Source organism: Cryptomeria japonica, chromosome 2, assembly GCF_030272615.1.
Source record: "Cryptomeria japonica chromosome 2, Sugi_1.0, whole genome shotgun sequence".
Taxonomy (NCBI): Eukaryota; Viridiplantae; Streptophyta; class Pinopsida; order Cupressales; family Cupressaceae; genus Cryptomeria; species Cryptomeria japonica.
In genome coordinates, this window is record NC_081406.1 from 169,796,957 (window position 1) to 169,821,048 (window position 24,092).

Consider the following 24,092-nt stretch of genomic DNA (forward strand, 5'->3'; position numbering starts at 1 on the left):
TTCACAATACTAGACAAATAGATAAGAACAACACAATCAAGTAATTGAGGAGCCTATAACTCTAGGGTTTAACTTCACCAACACATGATACAATTATAAAGAACCAACACAAGATGGCCTCATCTCATCCTATACCCTTAATCCATTACCGTTTGTATGGTAGTCAACCCATGTTCACATCCTTGAACTTGCTATTCGATGGCATATTACATAATATTACGCCTATTTTATTTTGTTAAATCTTTCAAAATCTTTTAATGCCTAATCGGCCTAGTCTGAAGTCTACTAGGGAGGTAAGGTCAAAACGTTAGGAACAACTCTGAACGTTAGAGTTATCCCCCCCTCTAGACCATACCCCTACGGACTTGAGGTCACAAGGGCATCCTTCTCCAAGGACCGCCTACGTTCCTTCTTCCAAACGGGTCAAAGTCACACGTAGTTCTCCTCCCTAGGTCTCTTGAGGAATCCTACACTCAACTCCCCATAACCAACATTTTGTTAATGTTTCCCTTCAAATAATAATAGTTAACAATAGTTAGGCAGTCATAAGTAAGGTTACCATTAGAGACCCATATCATAACACTTCCCTTAAGGATTTCAATGTCTTGAATCAAACTCTACCTAGTATTATTCATAAGTCAACTTGTTCATCCTATTAGAATGGGAGTTAAGCTTAATTTTGAATATGTAATTAGCTAGGTTTACCCTAAACACATAAAAACCACTTCCATTCATAATTCACATAATAGATCCAATGTATGGTTCTCATTCTCAAGGGGTTAATCTACATGTTGTAGCAATATACTCATATATCACGTTAGAATAATATAGCATGTCTTAATCTTGCATTGAGAAAGAAGATAAATTGACATTAAAGGAATTTATTACTCCATCTAATACTATATTAGGAAATCCATTTCATAGGTTAATCTCCAAAAAAATGTCACTTCTTACATACGAGACATTCATTTGTAAAAATTTTGAGTAACAAGAATGATCTACCAAATACCCTAGCCATGTGGGTCCTCATATTCATGATAGCCTAATAGGTCCTATATATAGTAGTACCCTATATATATAGTAGTACCCTGGGGCTAGAGGTAACTTGTACCATGAAGATTCAAATTGATATTCACTAAAATTATACTTCAATTAATTGAATGATATCAACTTAAACATATCTTATCGGAGCATTGTTTCAAAAAATATTCCCTCTCAAGAATACCCTACTTTTAAAATTAGTTAATTCATTTTCACCTTGTAAGGTATGAACTTAAAAGTCACACCCTGCACCATGCAATAATACGTTCTTGCAAATATAATCTATATTTTCAAATTTAGGACTCCTCATTTACTGCACAAACATGATCAAATGCTAAGACGTGATATGTCCTTTCACAATTCAGTTCTCACAGTATCATGCATTGAGACACTGAATATGATTTCTAATCCCTTCATAATGGTAATCTATTTATGGGTATGTAATGGAAAATGACCAACGTACAATATGATATAGAAAGTTTTCGACTCAGGAGTCCAAAGGAGTCTTACCATATTTTCAATCAATAAGGGTCAACATACTTAGTCCATATTACCATTAATATTGTCTATATACCAAGATTTTATAACCCAAGGAATATCATGGTGCGAGATAACTACAACTAAAACGTCTTCACAAAGCCCCCAATATGGAAGCCTTGATATGCCTCTAAGAGATTTCTTATCACAAGGAAAGAAAAACAGTTTATTTGTTTGGCCAAAGCAACTACCCATATTTCAGAATTGCACTGCTCCTATGGTTTTAGTTATAGTAGCCTACCATGGGCAATCCCTGTGTATATCCTAGTATGAAGTACATTAATTACTTAATCTAGGTTATCAATACCAAGGTCACAATTAATTGTAACATTTTATTTGTAGAGAAATGATCAATACTCTTGTTTCTTTCAATGTATTAAAATTGGTGTTTAACATACACATCCGTTTACAAAAACCAGACACCAACAATATGACCTCGTGAACAATTCCTACATATTCTGAAGCTATTCTTAATTCGTCATACTAATAATATTGCATAAGAGAATTGGCTCAATTTCTTAATATTTGTTCATTTTATTTGGTGCAATGCATGGCTTCTACATAAATTTTGCTAATCTAGAGGACTCTTAACATATTTCCATGAATGTTACAATATCAGTATAACATTAAATGTTGCACTCAAATGAATAGAGTGCACATATCAATTCTATATCAACTTGCAACATAATGAAATAAATCTATAAATCACACTAGCATATTGGTGGGAAGAAAATGACATCTTAAGACACATAATGACATGCATCATAAAACCATGTAAAGTTAATATTGATGATGACTGATTTATCACAACATCTTTTCCCATTAATGTTGTTCTAAACAACATGATCTTCCTATTATGCTTCACACTAACTCTTTTAGATGCGTCTATTCTGGCTCCAAAGCGATAGTACGGATTGATTAACACAAATGTTAGTCGCGTGTTTTACACCGTTGATTTTGCAATTAACGGCTGCAATTGACTAACCTGTCGCTAACACGTTGTACGTAAGGTTCGTTTTGGAGCCAGAATAGACGCAGCCAACTCTTTTCAACTACAAAAGTGTATATGAGTTAATTGAATACTATATAGAAAGGAAATATGATAGAGAAGTGTACTTATCTTTAATAAGAACGATGTCAAGAATGCATTCTTATTGTAGGCATTTATGTCTTCCATCTAGCGACTGTAGTTTAGGAGTGTAGATTTTCTCCTATGCGCTCCCTCTCCCCTCACCTATTCTATCCCCTTATTTACTCATCTTTGAAATACACTCTTGCTGACTCTAGCCTGCATCCTCCTTGCCTGTGCCAAAATGGGAGCTTTGGGTATGTCGCCCTGCAACAACCCTGGTAGATATGTATACAAATCATGGAAGCACAACCAAAAGCATATTTCCTTGTTGTGGTTAGATTAAAGGCCATAAAATAGTACATGCTTTGATGGATGACCATGCCTTACTCAGCATGATCCACCAGGCACAGGTCAGTCAAAATTAATTGTTTTGAGGCTCGTATTCTTTGGACATGTCTATTCTGGCTCCAAAACGGTAGTACGAATTGACTAACATGTGTGTCCATCGTGCATTTTCTACCATCGATTTTGCAATAAATGGCTGCAATTGACTAACACATCACTATCATGTTGTACAAAAGATTCATTTTGGAGCCAGAATAGCCGCAGTCATATTCCTTCCTATGCATAAACACCATGCCTCTTTATGACATTACCAACAACCACTCACTGGGTTTGTACACGTTGGTCTTAGGGATGTGACATTTAATTCCTTTTCAATTCTATACATTACCTAGCTTTATCGAAGAAAAAAAAATGTGCTTAGATAAAGAGAATGTATGTCATGTATCAACACATTTTTTAATGCTATAAGAAAGACAATAAACTTCAATATGAATTTTATTTTGGTTTATTCTTCTATTTGTTAGAGCACATAATGCTTTAGTAATGATACAAAAACTTATAGCTTTTGGTAGGGTCTAAAACAACGAACCCTCTACTTAGGTATACCAACAAGAAACCATATATGTGCTACAATATCCTTGACATATATTTATCCAAGCTAATAAAATTGTTACTATTTATGGCCCTTTATAGGCATGAATTTGTGTGAGTAATTTTTTACTCTAAAATAAAATTCAAATCCTCCTCATTAGCATGGGGTAATTAGACACCAACTGTAAGGAAATGTGATCTTAAGAACATGAAACCCATTGCCTTAAGGTAGTCTCCCATTTTACTTTTAACACGCACTACTAAAAAAGACTTAGGAAAAATTTCATGCATCAGTTGTTTGCTACTTTATTTCAAGCAATTCACTCTTTTATAATTATTAATTTTCAAGGTGGAAAATAAAAGAAAGTAATAAAGAAGTGAAGATAATATATGCAGTTGTACAATAAATTTTTAATTAAAAAGCGGTTGTATAATTTCACCTCTTTGTATTTCCCTCTCTTAATGAACAACTAAACTTTCATAATTTAAATTATAGTTTGTTTGATTAATTTTTAAAAAAATATCCAAATAATACTATGTAGTTATTAAAAAATTAAATGAGACCACTGGATTCTTAAAAATATAAACAACGACATACAATCATGGCATCAAATATTAAGCAATGAATTGTCAGCTACCCTTAAGGAAGGATAATCTTATTTGTTGTAAGATGTAGGGAGTCAAATGTCAAATGAAATATTGTTAACTATCTTTTAAAATAATATTGTCCATTCGGATTGACCCCCCTATTAGTGTTCTCAACAACTATCTCATATGATGTTATCATTTAAATTTCGGTGTCTTTTTTGTTTGGCTAAATGAATTGATAAACATGTGGCATGTAAAAGGCCCAAATCCAAAGCTTCATTGAGATATGTTGATCTATTAGTTTTAGCTTGTAAATTAGAATTATTAAGGTGAAGACCATATAGATTTTCTTAATTGATAGTTTTTATAGTAACATTTTTGCTTATTGTGTACAATGGAAACTTCTAGGATGAACCAATTTGAAAAATCAAGCATACCAATTTAATATGAAAAAAATGCAGTGTTAATGTTATAATAAAATGTTTTCTTTATATGTTCGCATGATCTAAAATGACTTGGGAATCTCCATTATATACAAAACCTTATAAGTTTGAATTGGACCCAAGTGGAGTATATGCCAACAAGGTGTAATAACCAGGACCCTAAAAACATGGCTCAAAAGGTAGGACAATATAATTTGAAATTGGGGGTCAAGTACATATCTATCTTCCTAAATCAAGTTTAGGGCCACAAAAATCATCTTAACTTAGGAAGCAAAACACCGCAAAAATGGGTTGACCCAGATTATATGGCTCAAGAAAAAATGGTATGAGGTGGCAAAGACATGTTATAGTCAACATAATTGCAATTAGAGCCAAAGCGATAAAATAATATACGTAAGAGGGTGCCTAAAGCAATTAAAAAAATACGATAAACATGCAGGAATGTATTTTTGACCTTTACATTTTGCCTCCACCTTGGCATGCATGCCAACTCCATGAATATGTGTGCGCTAATAAACAAGCGAATTGTAAGAATGTAAATACCAAATATATTTTGTAAAAATGATATAGAGAGTGATGATGTCCCAAGTGCTCTATGGTAGCTTTGTGCCTACACTATAATTAGTTGTTATTTGAGAACCCTTAAGCTAAAAATTTAATTTTTCCATACTCTTATAAGATTAAGTAACTCATGTGAATCAATGGAAAGTACAAGGAAGATGAAATTATACTCCAACAAAAATATTTTTCAATACAAATACAATGTTGAAATTGATAGATCATTTTTAATGTTGCACAACATTACTTAAGGTTTACAATAAGATCATGGTACAAATAAAATAATAGCATGTCCAATAAATAATATGCATTCACATTAGCCATGATCCCACTTGTATGACACAGATGTAATAATCACCTAAAATCAATAGTCTAAACATGTAATATCTAAATTTGTGCTATAGTAATGCCCATCCAATGCTCCAAGTACATATGGGAAGGTGATATAAATACCCACATTGAAGGAATGTTATCCTTCCTAACCATTAATTTGTCTTGAAATAATTAAACAAGAAACCCATTTCAATGAAGCAATAAATGTTTTATTATAGTGATTACCATTATTTAATTTCTAAATGTTTTTGATATTGTTAAGTAGGATTGAAAGGGATAAAACCCTTGTACAACAACATAGCCAAAAGGCACATGAAATATGTATCATGGGCAATTTGAAAAACAAAACCACTCAAAAAGATCAAATAGAGATGGGTATCACTACAACCACGCTACCAATAAAAACTAACACTCTAGCATGAGTTTCTAGGATAATTATTTGGGAAGACCTTTCTTCTTCCTAACAACAATCCAAGAGATATTATCTTCTAGATCTTTAGGACAAGAGGAAGCCCATCAATGTTGTGAAGGAGAAATAGAATAGTGAGGCAAAAGTGACCCTCCACCACATGAGTAATCTGAAGTAGATTTGAAGCAAGTTATGAGTTCAAGTTAGAAGGTCCTCTATTAAGGTTTGATGACACATTATAGTTACACCAAAAGATAAAGCATTATTATCTTGAGAGGACTCATCATCTTGAGGATAGACATTCAATAGAGAATCAAGGTATTAATAGTCAAGCGACCTTCATTAGCATTCTTCCACTAAGTAGCTATGCCCTTGCATTGAGAGAAAGGATACTTTGTAACTAGGTGATCAATGAAAAAGCATTGTTTTGATATGAATGGGAGGTCATAATAGTCAAGGGGTTGATTCTCAAGCCTATCTCCCACCATCAAAACTACATCCTTGTGAAGACGCTTGGAGATGTCAATGTCCACCAAAATGCAAGCAAAAGTAGAGTGCACTAGGTAGAAATTGGAATCGTCAACCTTCAAGAAGTGATCACCATAATTAGAGGGGGGGATTCAAAAATATAAACAAGTTATTATGCTTTGTTATTGTATTAATTCGGGATTTTTTGAATGAGAAACATGAGACATTTCTTGCAAATTTTGAGTTAATTTCTAGTATTTCTGAGTTGTTTATTGTTGTGTGTTTATGAGAGGGGGTTTTAATTCCCTTGCATCAAGAATGATACAAAATGTGTTAAGATTTGTATCACAATAGTATGATAAGATTGATTGACATTATTTTTAGTCAAAATGTAAATGGTTAATTGAAATCTTATTTCGTTTTGTAAATGGTTGGAAACTTATTGGTTGAGAGGGGATGTAGTGAACTAATGGGGAGTCAATTTTGAAATTTGGTATATTAACTTATATTTGATTCCCAAATGGTGAGCCTTACATATAAGTATTCATTTTATAGACATCTATTGCACAATATTTAAAAGAGAGGGAAGGACTTGTTATCAATATGGTTTTTTAATTATGACAAGTTAAGACCATGTCAATGTTCATTATAAAGATAATTTATTTTCTTAAGGTTTATAGATTATACACTTATATATTATTTGTATAAATTAATTACTATTGATGGATATGTGTTTGGACAAATTAGTTGGAAGACTCTACAAACTTAAAAACAATATTTTATTACGTTTTTCTGAATTTTCAAATGTGAACTTTATTTACAATAAATTATATCATCTCATCAGATTAGCATGTATATAATTTTCAAGTTGCCCCAATACATTAGGAGCACAAGAAATCAAATGCAAAAGGTGATAATGTAAGTTGCTCAACCTACTAGATCCTTCATGTAGGAATAGGGATAAGAAGCGAGTTTATTTATCTTTAAATGCTTGTCTATTAATCTCCTAAGCCATAAAAAAAAATAGGTTGCCTATGAATTGGGATCTACACCCTTATATATACTGGGGTGGACTATTCTTAACTTTTAATATAATCCCAATGGCCTATGAAATGAATGGGCAACTCCCAACCCACCTGGCCCCCAACTATCTATTATTGGCTAAAGTTGAGGGCTTACTCTAGCAGGCTGATTAATTAAGTGGGTGGGAACTATAGGATTTCTTGCTTGCATATTTCAATATGGATGGACCAATTGTAGTCTAAGGATCCCGCATATTGAATAGTGGCCCCAGGGACATAGGGGTTGAGTCCACCAATGGCCTGCCAATGAAACTGTATACTGTGTCAATTCAGCTATAGACTACGCTAATGACAATGCCAATGAGACTCTAGGCCTATCCTTATCACTATATAGCGCCAATGCCAATGAGACTCTAGGGCTATCTCTATCTCCACTCCCTAGCAACTCTATATCTTCCCACCCATCCCTACAAGGTGGGTGGCGTGTGTGGGGTGGCCCCCCAAAATTTATCTACTCACTTTATTAGTGTCCTGCAATTCTATGGATGTGTGAACTAATAAACCCCCATATAATTGTAGGGGGGGGCGCTCCACTCCATAGTTGCTAAAATACAATAGAATAAGGAGGAACAACAATATTGAGAAGGGAACAACCCATTTCTTCATTGATTGTTCTCCCATGACGACCAGGAACAAACAAATAAGAAATTCCACTTTGAGGCCCCCTATCCAAAGTACGCGCTTAACCTTGACCTTGACCTCTACCTCTACTATTCATGATTCCAATTGAGAGGACCGCGAAAGGAGTCAATAATGTCACATTTAGTACTAGGAACTAGATTATTTCCCAGTGGACAAGTAAGAATCGCCCCAACCAATTTTTTTGGAATTGGACCCAAAGAAGCTACTTAGGTTTGTTATTGATTGGGTCTCAGTGAGAACATTAGGGTGAATGAGTCAACGAAGTATCAAATCAACTGACTTGAATATATAATAGGTCGAGGCCAAGATTATGTTGTTCGTTCGAAATTGAAGAAGGTCAAACGAGCAGACATTGAATGATTAATTCCTTTTTCTCGTCATTGCAAAATTTGTCATCAGAATGGATTGCCCTTACATAGTCAACAAACTCATATTAATGCTAGGAAGTTTATTTTGTAATTTTCAAATTTGAACTTTATTTACAATAAATAATATTGTCCCATGCTTATATAGAATTAAATTCTGACCAATACTATATGTTTATTTACTACAAATACATTTTGATATATCAATGATAAATATTAATTAAAATTTTAAAAAAATTTAATAAAAAAATGTGTTTGTTAATAGATTAATTATGTAGGAGTTGTAGAAATGTCTTGTGAAAAATGCAAAACAAGGGAAAGATTTATGATCAGTTTAGTCAGAGGAACATGGAGGCATCACAGAACTCTTAGGCGCGCTTTTCTGGTGCTCATGGCCTCCATTTCAATTTTCAAGTGATAAATCTTTGTCGGCCTGCTGATCCAGAGCCCTCTGTCTTTGTAGTCAATAAGCCACGCTCTCACTCCAAGTTTCATAGTAGCTTGAAGTTTCCTCCCTTAAGCCAAAGGAGTAAGAACGACTTTGAATCTTGAGCTATTAGGGTGGCAACTATGGCGAATAAAACCCCTCTTCAATATCCTTGCAACTTCTGGCATAATAGTTGCCCATTTGGAGAAAGTGGGGTCTCTATGTTCGGAAAGATTGTTCGCTTCAGAGATCATTGAATGGTGGCTTCGCTCGTTTTCTGGTATGGTCTCGATTCGTCCTTGCAAAATGATTATTTTCTCATAGAATGCATAAATTCCACTCTTAAAAATGCAATCATTCATGGTAGTCCTTTGTTTTACTAAGGATCGACTTTTCATTTCTTTGAATGGAAGCCCTACTTTGACCCTATGAATCATAGGGTTAAAAATTCCCCGATCTGGCTATCTCTAGCTGGGCTTCCTTCGGAATTTTGGTGTGTTGAGGCTCTTATGAAGATTGGAGATGCTCTTGGTTATCTGATAGGCATTGAAGAAGACTTCTTGAATGGAAATAAAGGGATGTAGCCAACATCTATGTTGAAATAGATCTTGAGTTAGGATTTTATGGAGAACTGGATATTGTTTCTGAGGTGGGTAGATGGAAGCAGAAAGTTAAAAGGTTGTCTGAAGCAATCCTAGGAAAATGTGTTCTCAGAAATCAATTATTAAATGGAAATTATATGCAAGGATCTACGGGCTTGATCCTTCAGTTAGCAAAACATTCTCACCAAATTTCGCTGCAAGAAAATCCCCATCAAGTGCAAGCAATCCCAACTAGCTCTTCTCTTTCAGAGCCTGTTGGAGAGAATTGGATTCTAGATGCTTCAGCTCTAGATGGATCTCATCTTCATGACCTTAGTTAAGAGAAATAGGATCTGATTGGTTTAAGTTTATATGGCTCTCTTCACCAGGAGCCTCTTGGAGAAATCTAGGAAGTTGATCGGTCTCAAGCCCCTCTTGGTTCTTCTCTTATCCTGTCCCCAAAGTTAAAACTGAAGGATATAAATGTTTCTAGAAGACTTTATCGATCAGGCAAGATACCACTTTTAAATAGGGGAGCGTTCAATGTTTTCATTCCCAGACCCAGGAAAGCCTCTAAAAAACGGAATCGCGTTAGAAGGTTGCAGGTTGGGGAGAATTACTCCCTGGCAATTTCTTCCAAGGTCAAGGATGTAGCCTTATCAAATCTCCTTTTAGAACCAAAGACCCTTAAGGAAGATATCATTCAGAAAATGAATGCAATCAATGATCCATCTATCTATGATTTAGTGGTCTTCAAGGAAACACCCTTTTCTTTGCCTAGCAAGACGCAAAATATTGTCAACGTCTCCTCCTTTTGTGTTTCTCCTCTGGTGAGAAATGTCATTAATTTCTCTTCGGAATCCCAAATTCCCTTATTGGATTCCCCTCATATGCACACCCCCTGCCTTGCAGTGAACTTAGAATATAACACTCATAAACTTCTTGAAGATTATTTGATTGATGATGAAGACCTAGAGCAAGTGATGGAGACCCTTCGTAGCCTTGTATTCAAAAATTAAAGAAAAGAGAAAATTGGGTATCAAACAATTGTTTGATAGTAAAGAAAATCCTAAGTATGGCATTCTTTCTCCAAAAAGAGGCAGGAAGTCCACCACAGAGCACTTAGTCAAGGAAGGCGAATCAGAGGGCCAAGCAAAAATTATTGATCTTTGGAAAGTAGGGAATGGATCCCCCCTTCCTGAACAACAATAAAAATAATTACAAGGAATGTTAGGAGATTAAATGCCCCTAAGAAGAGATGTTTGGTCAAAAGAAGAATCCTTTTGACCATCACTGAAATCCTAATGTTTTAGGAAACAAAACTAGATTGTCTACAAGCATAATCCTTTGGGGTAGAAGTTGGACACCATTTCACTGCTAGTCAGCAAGTGGTTGTGTTTGCAGAGGGTGCGCTTGGGGGTCTGTTGATAATTTGGAAACCTTTTGTTTTTCACATTGAGGGAGTTGCCTCCAATAGAAATTGGCTGCTTGTGAGAGTTCTTCACCGACAATTAAATGTTTCCTTTCTATTGCTCAATGTTTATGGGCCAACATCCCTTGTTTTTAGACATGCTCTTTGGTTTGACCTGGATGGAGTGATTTCCCTTATCCAAGATCAATTCCTTATCATTGGAGGGGACTTTAATGTGATCAGGAGATCTAAGGATAAAAGTGGTGGTGTCAATAGACTTGGTAGATCCCAATAAGATTTCAATAATTAGGTTGATAGAAATGGTCTATTTGAGATAGAATTTGGTGACAATGTCTTCACCTACAACAACAAAAGATGAGGCTTCAGCAACATAGTAGAAAAAATAGATAGATTTTTTTGGTTGGGGGATTTCTCTTCCTTCCCTTTTTATATTGACTTCTCTCTTGTAATAACCCACTTAACTTAATCCAAAAACTCAACTGATTTTATATATATATATATATATTGCTTTCTTACTCTTACTTATTCTTATTTATTTTTTATTCAATCACATACTCAAGTACATCTATCCAACGAGATAGGCATCCATCCAACCAAGATGGGCATCTAACCATACGGGTTAGGCATCTATCCATACGGTACTAGGCATCTAACCATACAGGTTAGGCATCTATCCATACGGGACAGGAGGTTTCATCTATCCAATCTAGGATAGGCATCTACCCAAATGGGGTAGGCATCTATTCATAAGAATAGGATATGCTCTGGCCAGAGACTTTAGACTCATCGAGACCATCCGGGTCCTGAGCCACTCTCTAAAAACTACACTCCCCTACTAGGAGTGCACCAAGGTCGCTGTCCTTAGGAGTATAAAAATAATTACATAAACAAGCTTGAGTTCTGCCTCGAAATTCGGCCTAAAGCCTTGGGAAGTCAAGCGAATCCATACGGGATTCCTTCTGAGTATGCATTGAATTAATTTTAACATTTCAATTATTATTTGCACCATTTGATTAAAAGACCAAGGAACTTCAAGAACCAACTAATCACCCAAAACCAAATCCTAACCCCCATCCCTGAACGCCTGAGTACAAGGGACAACTCCGTCCCTCGACTGCCTACATACCCATTTCGGCACGGGATCAAGGCGTAAAGTATGTAGTTCTAGTTTCTAACTATGGTTTAATGTAAACTATTTGGTGGGTACGCAACCCTTTCTAGGGTCAATGTCCCAGACAGTTTCTCTGTGGTTGCTACCCACGATGGTAGCTCTATAGCAAAAAGGCTTAAGGTGGCCTTCTACTTGTGTCCTAAGACAACTAACTCCTATTTTCTATTAAATACGTCACCCTTAATCCGTTATCATCCGTTGAAATCATCAAGATAAAATAAATTTTCAAGATCTTCACACACATCCAAACCCTATGGGGTTAACTGATCGGATGTAAATTCATTTAAAAAATAATCTTTTTAGATTATCGATCCAAGGGGGATTACCCACCCCTTGGATTTTAACTTCCAAATGACCCTTATTTCTCCCCGGCGATTTAGAGGGACGATGCCACAGACGTCGTTATTGCAACTTTATTAGGCGTTAAGTGCAGTAGTTCAACACGACGACATTACCTATAAGTGTGACCTAGATGCACCATAGATACCGAACGTCACTAATTTTTGGTTTCAACTCCTCTTGTTTAGTTATCTAACTAGGAATTTAACTTTGAATTCATGAATATTAAATGAAGCAATATACCAATACAATTATGAAAAAGAAACTATTATATACAAGGAATTATCGCTTGAATTTAAAAAATAAACTATGAATTTTACGTAATTGAAAAGAACATAAACAAATCTACTACTTGGAATAGTATTTTCTTCGAAGGAAAGTTATGATAATGGAAAATTTGAGAATTTGAACTAAATACATGAAGTTACTAATTGCTTGGAAATCATGATACTTTCAAAGATAACTTATGAAAATGATTTGAATCACTTGCAAGATATAATTGTTTTGGACAAACCATTACACAATAAGTATGAATCCTAGTACCGATTTGTTTGAAAGAAAATTAAATGATTGAATAGCAAGAATTTGGAAATGAATTTTAACACCTACTTGTTTGAAGTGAAAAGTACTTAATAATATTCCCAACTAATTCTTCCATATGAAGTAATACAAATTTCATCTACAAATGATAACACTACTTTAAATTTGAATCCTAATACTTGAAAGGTACTAAATTGCTTGAAATAGAATTTAAATTATCAAATAATTATACTTTGGAAATGAATTAATACTCACTTGTTGAAGGGGAAAGGAAACAACTATTCAACAATAAGCTTCAAATTAACCACATTGTTCTTAGTTACTTATTGTTTGAAAAAGAGATTAGACAAGAGTGTAAACACTTGCTAGTTAACCAAGTAAATCATACTAAGTCTCCTAATAAACAATTCTAATCAATAAACTTCAAGTTGCTTTTTAACTAATACCTTTGCAAGATTATAAAGTGATAACTAATTACTCCTTCCACTTGAAGTAACGTTAACTTTATCATTGGATACATTCTACAAATAATAACTTTATCAATTTCAAATACTTCGAAGGGAGCTAATGGTTGCTCCTTAAATTACCCTCAATTAGAGTTGCTATTTAATTTTCTAAGTGATCACGGAGTAGGTTTCTTGAAACTCATTTGCTAGAACAATTTTGGTTTGAATAAACTCTCTTTGCCTCCTAATTAATACCATAGCCATATGAATATTTAACTATGCAATTTACCTCTAAATTTAATGTTAATTAAATTTAACTTTACTAATTACTTGTATTATTAAGTGTAACTTTTCCTTTTTACTAGTCTTATGTTTCTTTTAGCTAGAGGGTAAATGATTTTAACTATTAAAAGGAGTGACTATTCTTGATGCCTTATATACTCATATCTTGGAATCTAATAAAGAAACAAATCAATAATCAACTTTTCAAATTGAGGCAAAACTTTGTCTAACATTAACTCATATTGCTGAAATACCTAAAAGGGTTACTATGAATCTAAACACAGTTACTTGTTCGGTAAATTCCTTTAACCTTTGATACTTGTACTAATTGAAATATACAAAAGATAGTTTTGAAATCCAATAATTAAAGAACTTAAATAATTGAAATGTATTGAATGTCTTGAGGGAGCCCACTTACTATTAGGATTTAATTATTTGATGAAAAGATCCAAAACTATGGAATAAGTGTATCATTGGTGCAATAACATTTTCCTTTGCTTTGTTTTTCCTCGATCAAACTAATTTGTTTAATAAGAAGATTTAACTATTATATCTACATCCTAAGAAGGATTAATTCAAGACATGATAGATCTCTTAATGCTCAATTATCTATTGAAATTCTCAAGTGTTAATTGACCCTTTTGCCTTATGCAATATTTATCTTTTCAAAACCCAAGCGACTCTTTTCTCATCATTGAGCAGATACTAACTCTTTAGAATTTAAAAAGAGTTCAAATTTGCAACTTAATTCTCCATAATAAAACTCCAATAAGGTATCCATTAATATGGGTTAGACTCTTTTCGCTTAAATTTTCCTTTAATATTTTAATAATCTAATTCCTAAAACTTAGAGATGATATTTTAAACATATTTCCATTAATTTTAATAAGGTTAGATTATAAATAGGTCTCATTAATCCTTTTTAAATAGATATCAATAAATAAAACCATTTTTCATTAAATAGACCTCAATAAATAAATCCATCACTAAATTTGATTAATTTTCAATTATTAAAATTTATAATTATAAACTAATCCTAAATGATATTTTTAATCACCAAGTGCATAATTAAATTTCAAAGAACTATAAGCTTATTAATTTTAATCATTCAAAATAACTTTCAATATTCTACAACATTTTTTAATTTTAAATTAAAATAAAAAAATAAAAAATAAATAAATTTGAACTACTTATTTTAATGATACAAATAAATTTCAATTACCTAAACAACTTAGAATATATATAATTTTTTCAATTATTTGAATAACACATAAAATTTAATTGCAAATTCTAAAGTATAATTCAATTTTAATAAAACAATTCCTACTCAAAATATATATATATATATATATATATATATATATATATATATATATATATATATATATATATATATATATATATATATATATATATGTTTTTTTTAAATAATTGGTAATTAACTCAAAATCTTTTAATAATATAATAATTATATTTATTAATCTTAAATAAATAAACTAAAATTTAAAAAAAATAAACTTAAATCTACAAACAAATTTAGAACATAAATTTAATATGACTTTAAATAAATTTGATATATATGCTTATATAATATATATTTGAAGGGAAATTTACTAATTTATTAATCAAGACAAGATTTACTTTTCTTCTTTTTTTAAATTTCATACATGCACAGGGAATAATATTTTTTTTCTAAAAATCCAAAGAGATGAATATGTTTCTAAAAAGTACAGAGATGAACTTTTTTCCTATAATGCACAGAGATGAATGTTTTCCTAAAATTCACAGACATGAATATTTTCCTAAAATCCACAGAGATGGGTATTTATCTAACATACACAGAGATGAATATATTTCTATTTTTGTTTTCTTTATTTTGATTTTAGATTACTTTGGCAATAGGTTTATTTTTGTTCAAGTTATTCTAAAATATATATTACATTCTAAAAAAATCTGATTTTTTGTAAAATAAAGAAAGTTGATTGAGGAAAAGATAACAGATTAAACAATATTCGAATTTGTATATGCATATTTTGAAAGAAATCAATTAACCAATTTATTTCCTACATGCAGATTCCAAAATAAAAAAGAAGATTTTTTCTTTTCTTTTTTGGATAGAAAAGCAATTTATTACATGTATTTGATTAAATCAATCAACAAAAACTGAAAAATATTTCCTTGCAAAAATCTGAAATGGATAAAAGAGATTTCTTTAAAAAAAATAAAATTAAAATATAAACTTTCTTATGTGCAAAATTCTGAAAGAGACGAGAAGAAGATTTTCTTTGAAAAGAAAAAGCAAGCAATGAATATGCAAGAGGGGAGCCTGGATTTGAATGAAGAACCTTTTTGATCTCCTTCAATTCCTCCTTGAATCTTGGTAATGATCTTCTCCAAAATCCTGCAACACATCTACAAAATTTCTCCTACAACTAACATGGTATTGAAAATAAATTCATAAGAATTTCAAGACTACTTTATCATAAAAAAAAACAACAATGAACTCCCCTTTTTCGAAAATTTAGAACTCAATATATAGAAAAGAGAGTCATTTTCCCACTACAAAAGAAATTAATTGATTTCCATATTCTTTTTCCAAAATAATTTCATGCAAAATGATTAATTGTCATAGTGGGGGTTACATGCAAAAATTGAATTTGAAATTCTCTTCTAGAACCTTCTCATTTCCTCCTAAAACATGTGCTAAATAGCATATTGAGAAAATAAACAATTTCTAAATTAATTTCATGCAAAAATGATTGTTGTCATAGTAGGGGTTACATTTGACCATGCATTCAAAATTCAAATTTGAATTCTCCTCCATTTTATCAAAATGTAGTTTGTAACTCCTTTGTCATAAAGATGCCATGAATAGAATTATTCTTGTCATAGAATAATTTTGTAACTCCCATGTCATATATTTGCTAAATATAATATTTATTCCTTAATATTTTAAATCTAAAATTTCTTTTCTAGAATCTTCGTATTTCTCCTACACCATGTGCTCAATTAGGATATTGAGAAAATAAGCAATTTTCAAATAAATTATGACCTCATGTGTGTGTCACCACTTAAATTCTTTTTTATTTAAAAACTTCAACCTCATTTCAATTTATCTTTTCTTTCTAACAAACCTATAAAATTAATATTATAATAGTAGTTGTAATAATAATAATAATAATAATAATAATAATAATAATAATAATAATAATAATAATAGCAAGTCATATCAAGGTCCAAAAAGAGGGTTATGACATCTCTCATCCCTTGTTCAAGCTTAGATCATTCTCTCCCCGCAAGGTACTCCAAATCCTTCAAAACTGCCTTTCAAATTTGAAAATATGTGGACCAAGGATGTTGGTTTCCTCACTCTAATTGGCAAATGGTGGAATGAAGTAAGCTTTGAAGGTTCCAAGCTCTTTGGCTTTGTGTCCAAGCTAAAATATGTCAAAAGATAGCTGTTAAAATGGAATGCATCACATTTTAAGAATATTTTTGTTGTCAAAAAGAAGCTTGAAGACTAGTTAGAAGATCTGAATGACAAGGTAATCAAGGAGGGAATGTCTCAAGTCCTTTTTTTAGAAGAAAAGCAATTGTTGGTTGATTATGAGGACATCTTATCCAAAGAGGAAATTTTTTGGAAGCAAAAGTCTAGAGAAAATTGGCTTCAAGCTGGGGACAAAAATACAAAATTCTTTCATAATGTCACATGGATCTGTAGAGGTATAAACATAATTTCTAGGTTGGATATCCAAGGCAAAGGTTTCATAGATGATCCAGTAGCCATTAGAAACGAAATTGTCAATTTTTTCTCCAAGGTGCTTAACAATGAAGAAGGATCGGGCCTAATAGAGAAAAGGAAGCTTTTATTGTTCATCCCTAAAGTGATCTCTGAGGATAAATACAAAAAAACTCAACCAAATTCTTTCCTTGGAGGAAGTGAGTATAGCTCTAAATCAACTCCCCTCTGACAACACTCTAGGCCCAGATGGCTTCCCAATAGGCTTCTTCAAAAACTGTTGGGACATCCTTGGATCAGATTTAGTGGAGGCATTAGAAGTTGCAAGGAAATTGGGTAATCTTCTAAAGGAGATTAATAACACCTTCATAGTTCTCATTCTGAAGAAGGAAAAAGCTTCCCGATTAGAGGATTTCAGACCAATCTCCCTCTGCAATTCCATTTATAAAATTATTTCCAAGGTGATGACAAATAGATTGAAACCTCTAATGAACACCATTATTTCAGAGGAGAAGACGAGCTTTGTTCCTGGTCGTTCAATTTTGGATGGTGTCATTGTGGCTCGAGAGGCTATTCATACACTTCAAAGAACCAAAAGGCTATGTATGATAGTGAAATTTGAAATTTCTAAAGCTTATGAGAATGTGGACTGGTGTTTTTTATGCAAAACTATACAGGCCTTTGGATTTAGTAGGTAATGGATTAATTGGATCTATGAATGCATGTCCACTCCAAGATTTTCTATTATGGTCAATGGAAAACCGAAGGCCTTCTTCTCATCCTCAAAGGGAATCCATCAAGGGGATCCAATCTCTCCTTTTATCTTTACTATAATGGCAAAAGCCTTGGGCAGAGCTATAAAATCAAGGTATGCCAGCAAGAACTTGGAAGGCATCAGCAATTTGTTGATGACAATCTTCTACTTGGAACAACAAAATCTAAGGAAGCAACCCAGTTTCAGAAGTTGTTGGTTTCTTATGGTAAAGCTTCAGGTCAGGTTATTAATAAGAAAAAATCATAAATTTATTTCTTCTCCACATCAGCATCTGTGGAGAATAGGATTTTAAGAATCTTTAACTGCAAAATGGGTTCTGTCCCTTGCACTTATCTGGGGATTCCAATAGATAGGGGTTTGAGGAGTTCCAAGTTGTAGGATTCTCTTAAGCTAAAATTGGTCCTGAAAGATAATTCATGGAAAGGGAAGTGGCTTTCCTAGGCAAGTAGATTGATCATGCTTCAAGCAGTTATCTCTTCTCTCCCCATCTATCTCATGTCCCTTCTAGTCCTTTCCGCAGGTATGAATTCCTTCATCATACAAAAGATGGGAAACTTCTTTTGGCAAAATATGGATGAAAGGCATAAAATTACCCAAATTGCTTGGGAAAAAATCTGTAAATCCAAATATTTAGGGGGTTTGGGAGTGCATAATCTTCAGACTTAGAATAAGGCCTTGGGTGCCAAATTAGCCTAGAAAATGCTAATTGATCCTAACATGAGATGGGTAAGAATGATGCTTACAAAATATGTAGCTACAGGAGATCCTATCAATTTTCTAAGGGCTTCTAGCCATCCAAAAGGGTCTCGGATGTGGAATTTTATTCTCAAATGTCAACATCTTATAGCAGATTTTGTTTCTTGGGACGTCTATGATGGCTCCTCATGTCTCTTTTGGGAGGACTCTTGGGGTGGATTCCCTAGTATAGATAGTTTAATTTATATTCCAATAACAAGGGAGTGGCTAAGACATCACTGGGGGCTGCATATCAAGGATTATGTTGAATTTTCAAGGGAGAATTCCTTTGTAGGTTGGAGTTGGAAAAAATTGGAAGGTCTCCCTCTCCCCCTAAATGAATTAAACCAACTTTCAGGCTTAGTCAAGGATAGGAAATTGGTCTTCAGAAATGGGACTGATTATTTGATTTGGACTCCTAAATCAAGCCAATATTCTACTAAGGTAGGATATAATGTCATTGCAAATCAAGAGGTCTCAAAGGATAAAAGTATGCCCCAAAATCTCTTTTGGATTAGCAAAATTATCCCCAAGGCTGGTATTTTTGCATGGTTGGCAGTTAAGAAAAATCTCCTTACGACAGAGAGATTCAAGAAGATGGGCTTTGAGGGACCTTCCAGGTGCATTCTTTGTAAAGCTCAGGAGGAAACTGTAGATCATCTCCTCCTAAATTGTCTTTTTTCTACAAAATGTTGGAGGTGGTTATGTGATAAATTTGGTTGGATAATTGCCCTTCCAAATGAAATTGTTTCCCTCTTCAAAAGCCAACCAATCAAATCAAGAGATGGTATTTTAAGTTCTTTGTGGGAAATCTCTCCCTCTTATTGATTTTGGGAGGTTTGGAAGGAATGGAATAAGAGATTATTTGATGGCAAAGCTAGAAGTGTTGAGTCAGTCTTATCCTCTTTGAAAGCTGCCATTGTTGAGAATATTAACGGTAGACTTGATCTCTCTTCCAACTTGGACAAGGACTTCATGTCATGGGATGGTAGAATGAGGTTCACATGGAATGGAATGAAAATTCCCCCTTGTTTAGGGAAGAAGAGAAGTGACAAAGGAAGTGCAATATGGAGTCCTCCCCAATTTGGTTGGCTCAAATTGAATTTTGATGGGGCCTCAAAAGGAAATCCCGGTGCCTCTGGAGTTGGATATGTAGTAAGAGATCATAGAGGAGTAGTCAAAGGAAAGATGGTTGTGCCTATTCCCCCAGACACTAACAATGTTGCAGAATTCAAGGCCCTTTTATTTGGTCTCTTTTAGTGTTCCAATCAAGGTATGAGGAACTTAGCTATTGAAGAAGACTTTGCCATTGTTATCAACACAATTAAAATATCTCATTCTTTCAATTAGAAGATGCAAGCACCGCTGAACAAAATTCTAGTACTATTATCCACTTTTGATAACTACACCTGCAAGCACATATACAGAGAAGCAAATATGGAAGTTGATGCCCTATCCAATTTGGCTTCGGCTGGAACTTCTATGAGTTGGTGGGCATATGATCTTAGCATTTAATTGTTTTGTTCCAGGGAGAAGGGAAGACCATAGTTGGATATAGGCCATTTTAAAATCTAAAGTATTCATTGAGGTTCACGGGTTCTTTCTAGCTGAGCTATCTATTTGAATTTGAATGAAGAGATCTGTTAAAACTTCAACGATCTTCTTTTTCTAATCAAGTTAATTTCTCACCAAAGTAAGGTATGCATTGAAAATGCTAAGTTGGTTTCTATGGGCCCCTCCATCTCATATCCACTGAATCAGATTAGAAAATTGTGGCCAGCATGGAGGTTGCCGAGTTGGATGCCACAAAGATCTATCTCAGCCACGTCCATTCCAATTTGCTAATTGATTGTGAAATTGATGTTGACAAATAATTTTTCTTTCTTATGTGATCCAAAGATGAGGTTTAGAAAGGCTTGATGAGATCAGCAAATCTGTCAAATCCTCATGAAAAGGAGGAAAGTATGCCATCACCTATGGTGGAGACTTGTGTTGTCATGTTGGCAATTCTCTAAGGACTGGTTAATTAATTTCCAATCGTTGGAAGCATATTTTTCCACCACCTCTCCTCTAGGCTCATTAACTCCAAGCAATTTGCATTAATTAGTATTGGAAAGTGTGAGAATGTTGGGAAGTTTCTTAAAAGCTACGTCTTGTCTTCATTTGTCATTTTGTCGACTTTTTAAATTTGAAGGCTTCTACGTTTCAAGTTGCAGAGAGCATTTTCCATTAGGGTCTAAGGATGGAAGAAGCTCCTTTCGGCTTCATCATTAGAAGGCACCTTGAGCCAATTTCTTGTTTTGGGGCGGATACCCCCATATCCCTTTCCTGCAATCGCCACCAAGTCTCTTTTAGAGAGATTATGGTTTTAAGGCTCAAAAGGCTCCTTTGAATCTTTGAGCCTTCAAGAATCTTGGCGTTCAAGCTCATTCTTGGCTATGGACACTTGAGAAAGAAAGAGTATCTGTGAGATAACTCCAATATCTCATCTAAATTTGTAACTTCTCTTCTTGATAATCAGGTTTCAAAGGAGAAGGTGTTGGTGTTAACCACACAATTATTTGAGCAAGAGGTTTCAGAGGGGTTGGCTACTGTTCTTAACAAAGCCATTATTGGCACTGGAATGCCTCGCCCTGGATATTTTATCTTATTCTTGGTTCCGGGAGAAACCATTAACTATTTTCCCTTTCTATTGGAATTAAAGGGCCCTTCTTTAAGACATCATATGGCATTCACGACAATGGCGGTCATATTCGTAGACTGGAGGTTGTTGGGTGAAGAAGTGAATAATGTAGATAGGGAAGATGAATTTCTAGATTTTACCAGCTTGAACGACCTTATTCCACCAAAATTAGAACGCAATGGGAGAGTTGTTAACGGCTTCAGGAATGCGAGACCAAGAGGTTGTGGTTGAGGGTGTCTACCGATGCCGAGCAGGGACCGTGGTCATCTGAGAGGCAGGGGTCGTGCTTGTGTTGAAGATTCAGCCTAGGGTTGAGGGAATTTCATGCAGAATAGATATGATTTTTTCTTTTTAATCTCAGACTCTATAATTAAAGCTTGTAGATACATTTGAATTTTATAGTATGAGGTTTTCTGGTACAATTTTAAGACTTTAGAAGCTGGAAGGTAGCTTCACTTTCTGCATTTTGTTAAACTTGGTGATTCTTCTTCAATGGAAGAATCTGGTTTATTGGGGAAGTATGCCCCAATTTTGAATTAACAAAATTATACAATAGCGTGTAACTATTTTTAATTTTAATATAATATCCTCTGGCATAGTCGTTTACCAATAAAAAAAATAGATTAATTATGCAGATTGAACATTCCCATCACACCACCTATATAAAAAAGAAATCCCAAATTCTCTACCAACTATGAATGCATGCTTAGTAACTATTCAATCTTCTTACCTAGATACCATTGCAGGCCCAAGTAGATGAAAATAGTAAGAAAATCTGAGTGCACAATGTTAAAAATGCGGAATGAAATCGGTGGTGAAGGCATCCGTCTCTATAAATTTGATGCTTTGGATCTTCTTTTCGGTGTTTAGGATTTCAGTGAGCCAAATCTTGTAACTTTTGTCCCACTATTTCTAATAGAGAATTCACCCAACTACTAAATATTACGATATGCTTCCATTGTGGTTACTTTTTCTATTCAATCTCTTTATCTTTTGGTGAATTTCAACTAGACACTTGAATAGTAGTAGCATGTTAGCCGACATTTGATTTCTGGTTTTGGTAATTTTTGTTCAATACAATTGTGAGTTTAAGTTGATGATTAAAGTATTGTTGAGTATATTTTATTTATTTATGGTCGAAAAGCTTGCTAGGACAATAAAATTTATTTTTGATGGTTTGCCAATGATTGAATTTGTTAGAGATCATCATAAATTGTTGATAGGAATGTAAAACTTTTAGAGTTCATGGAATTTGGTATTTTGCACAGAGAATGAAGGGTTTGAGGAGCTCTTAGTCACTTTTTGGTTGTAAACATTGGGACTAAGGACTTTATTGCGCACCCTATATAAATTCCTAGGTTTTTGCTTTTTTCTTACAGATTCAGGATTTTTGTCACTGAGTTTTTTGTTTCGCTATGGATTTGAGAGATTCTTTTTTGCTTTCAGAAATCTGAATGATCTTATTGTTTATTTAAAGTGAAGATGGCGACAACATTTAAGAACCCAATTTCTTGTGGTGACTTTTTGCAATGGGGTATCTGCAAGCGTACTAGATGGGAGAATCCACAAGTAAAGAAGGACGAGAAGATTATGGAGAACAAATCCACCATTTGTGTGGACAGACATGTTGCAGGAATAAAAACAACAGTGTAATCAAATCCCCTGTACACCACAAGAACATTTGCATGAAATCCTCTATTCCCTGTCATCATGCTTGAAATCATCAGGAATCTAAGGCTAATTAGACTAAAAGGATGAATCACAAGAATCCTTAACTAATTAAACTAATTCTAAACACAATTCAATGAAATAAATGAAGAAAATAAGGAGATTAAACTAATCAAAACTCCCTATTCTCCACTTGTGCTTCCATTGTTCTTCTCCATTGTTGTTGATGTAGGTGGCTCTCAGGTATTGCACTTGATTTCCTGCATAAGATAAGCAACAATATTGAAGATTGTGATTCTAGACTGAATTGAGTAAAGAGGTTGAATTTATAGATTTTCAACACAAAGGGGGGTGATGATTTGAACTCAAGTGTTGATTGATAGATAATTGATTTAGATTGATCAGTGAACTCAATTGATTGATTTGTTAACTCAATTAATTGAGTAGTGAACTGGATTGATTGAAGAGTGAACTGGGTTGATTGATTAGTGAACTGAATAGAATGGGGAGATGATTCACTTGATTGATTAGTGAACTGAATAGATGGATTAGTCATAAAAAGGTGATTGAGAGTTAAAAAGTATGATTGATGAGTTAACTGAGTTAATTGATTAGCCAACCGATTTGGTCAATCAGTTCTAGTTTTAGCATGTGTTGTAGGAATTTGAAATTGAATTTCATTTTCATTTTCAATTTGGATTTGAATTTGGTCATTCGAATGTTGAAATGCTCATGAAATTAATTGAAATTCAGATTTGGGAAAAATGTGAATTTGGAAATATGAAATTAGATAAAATGAT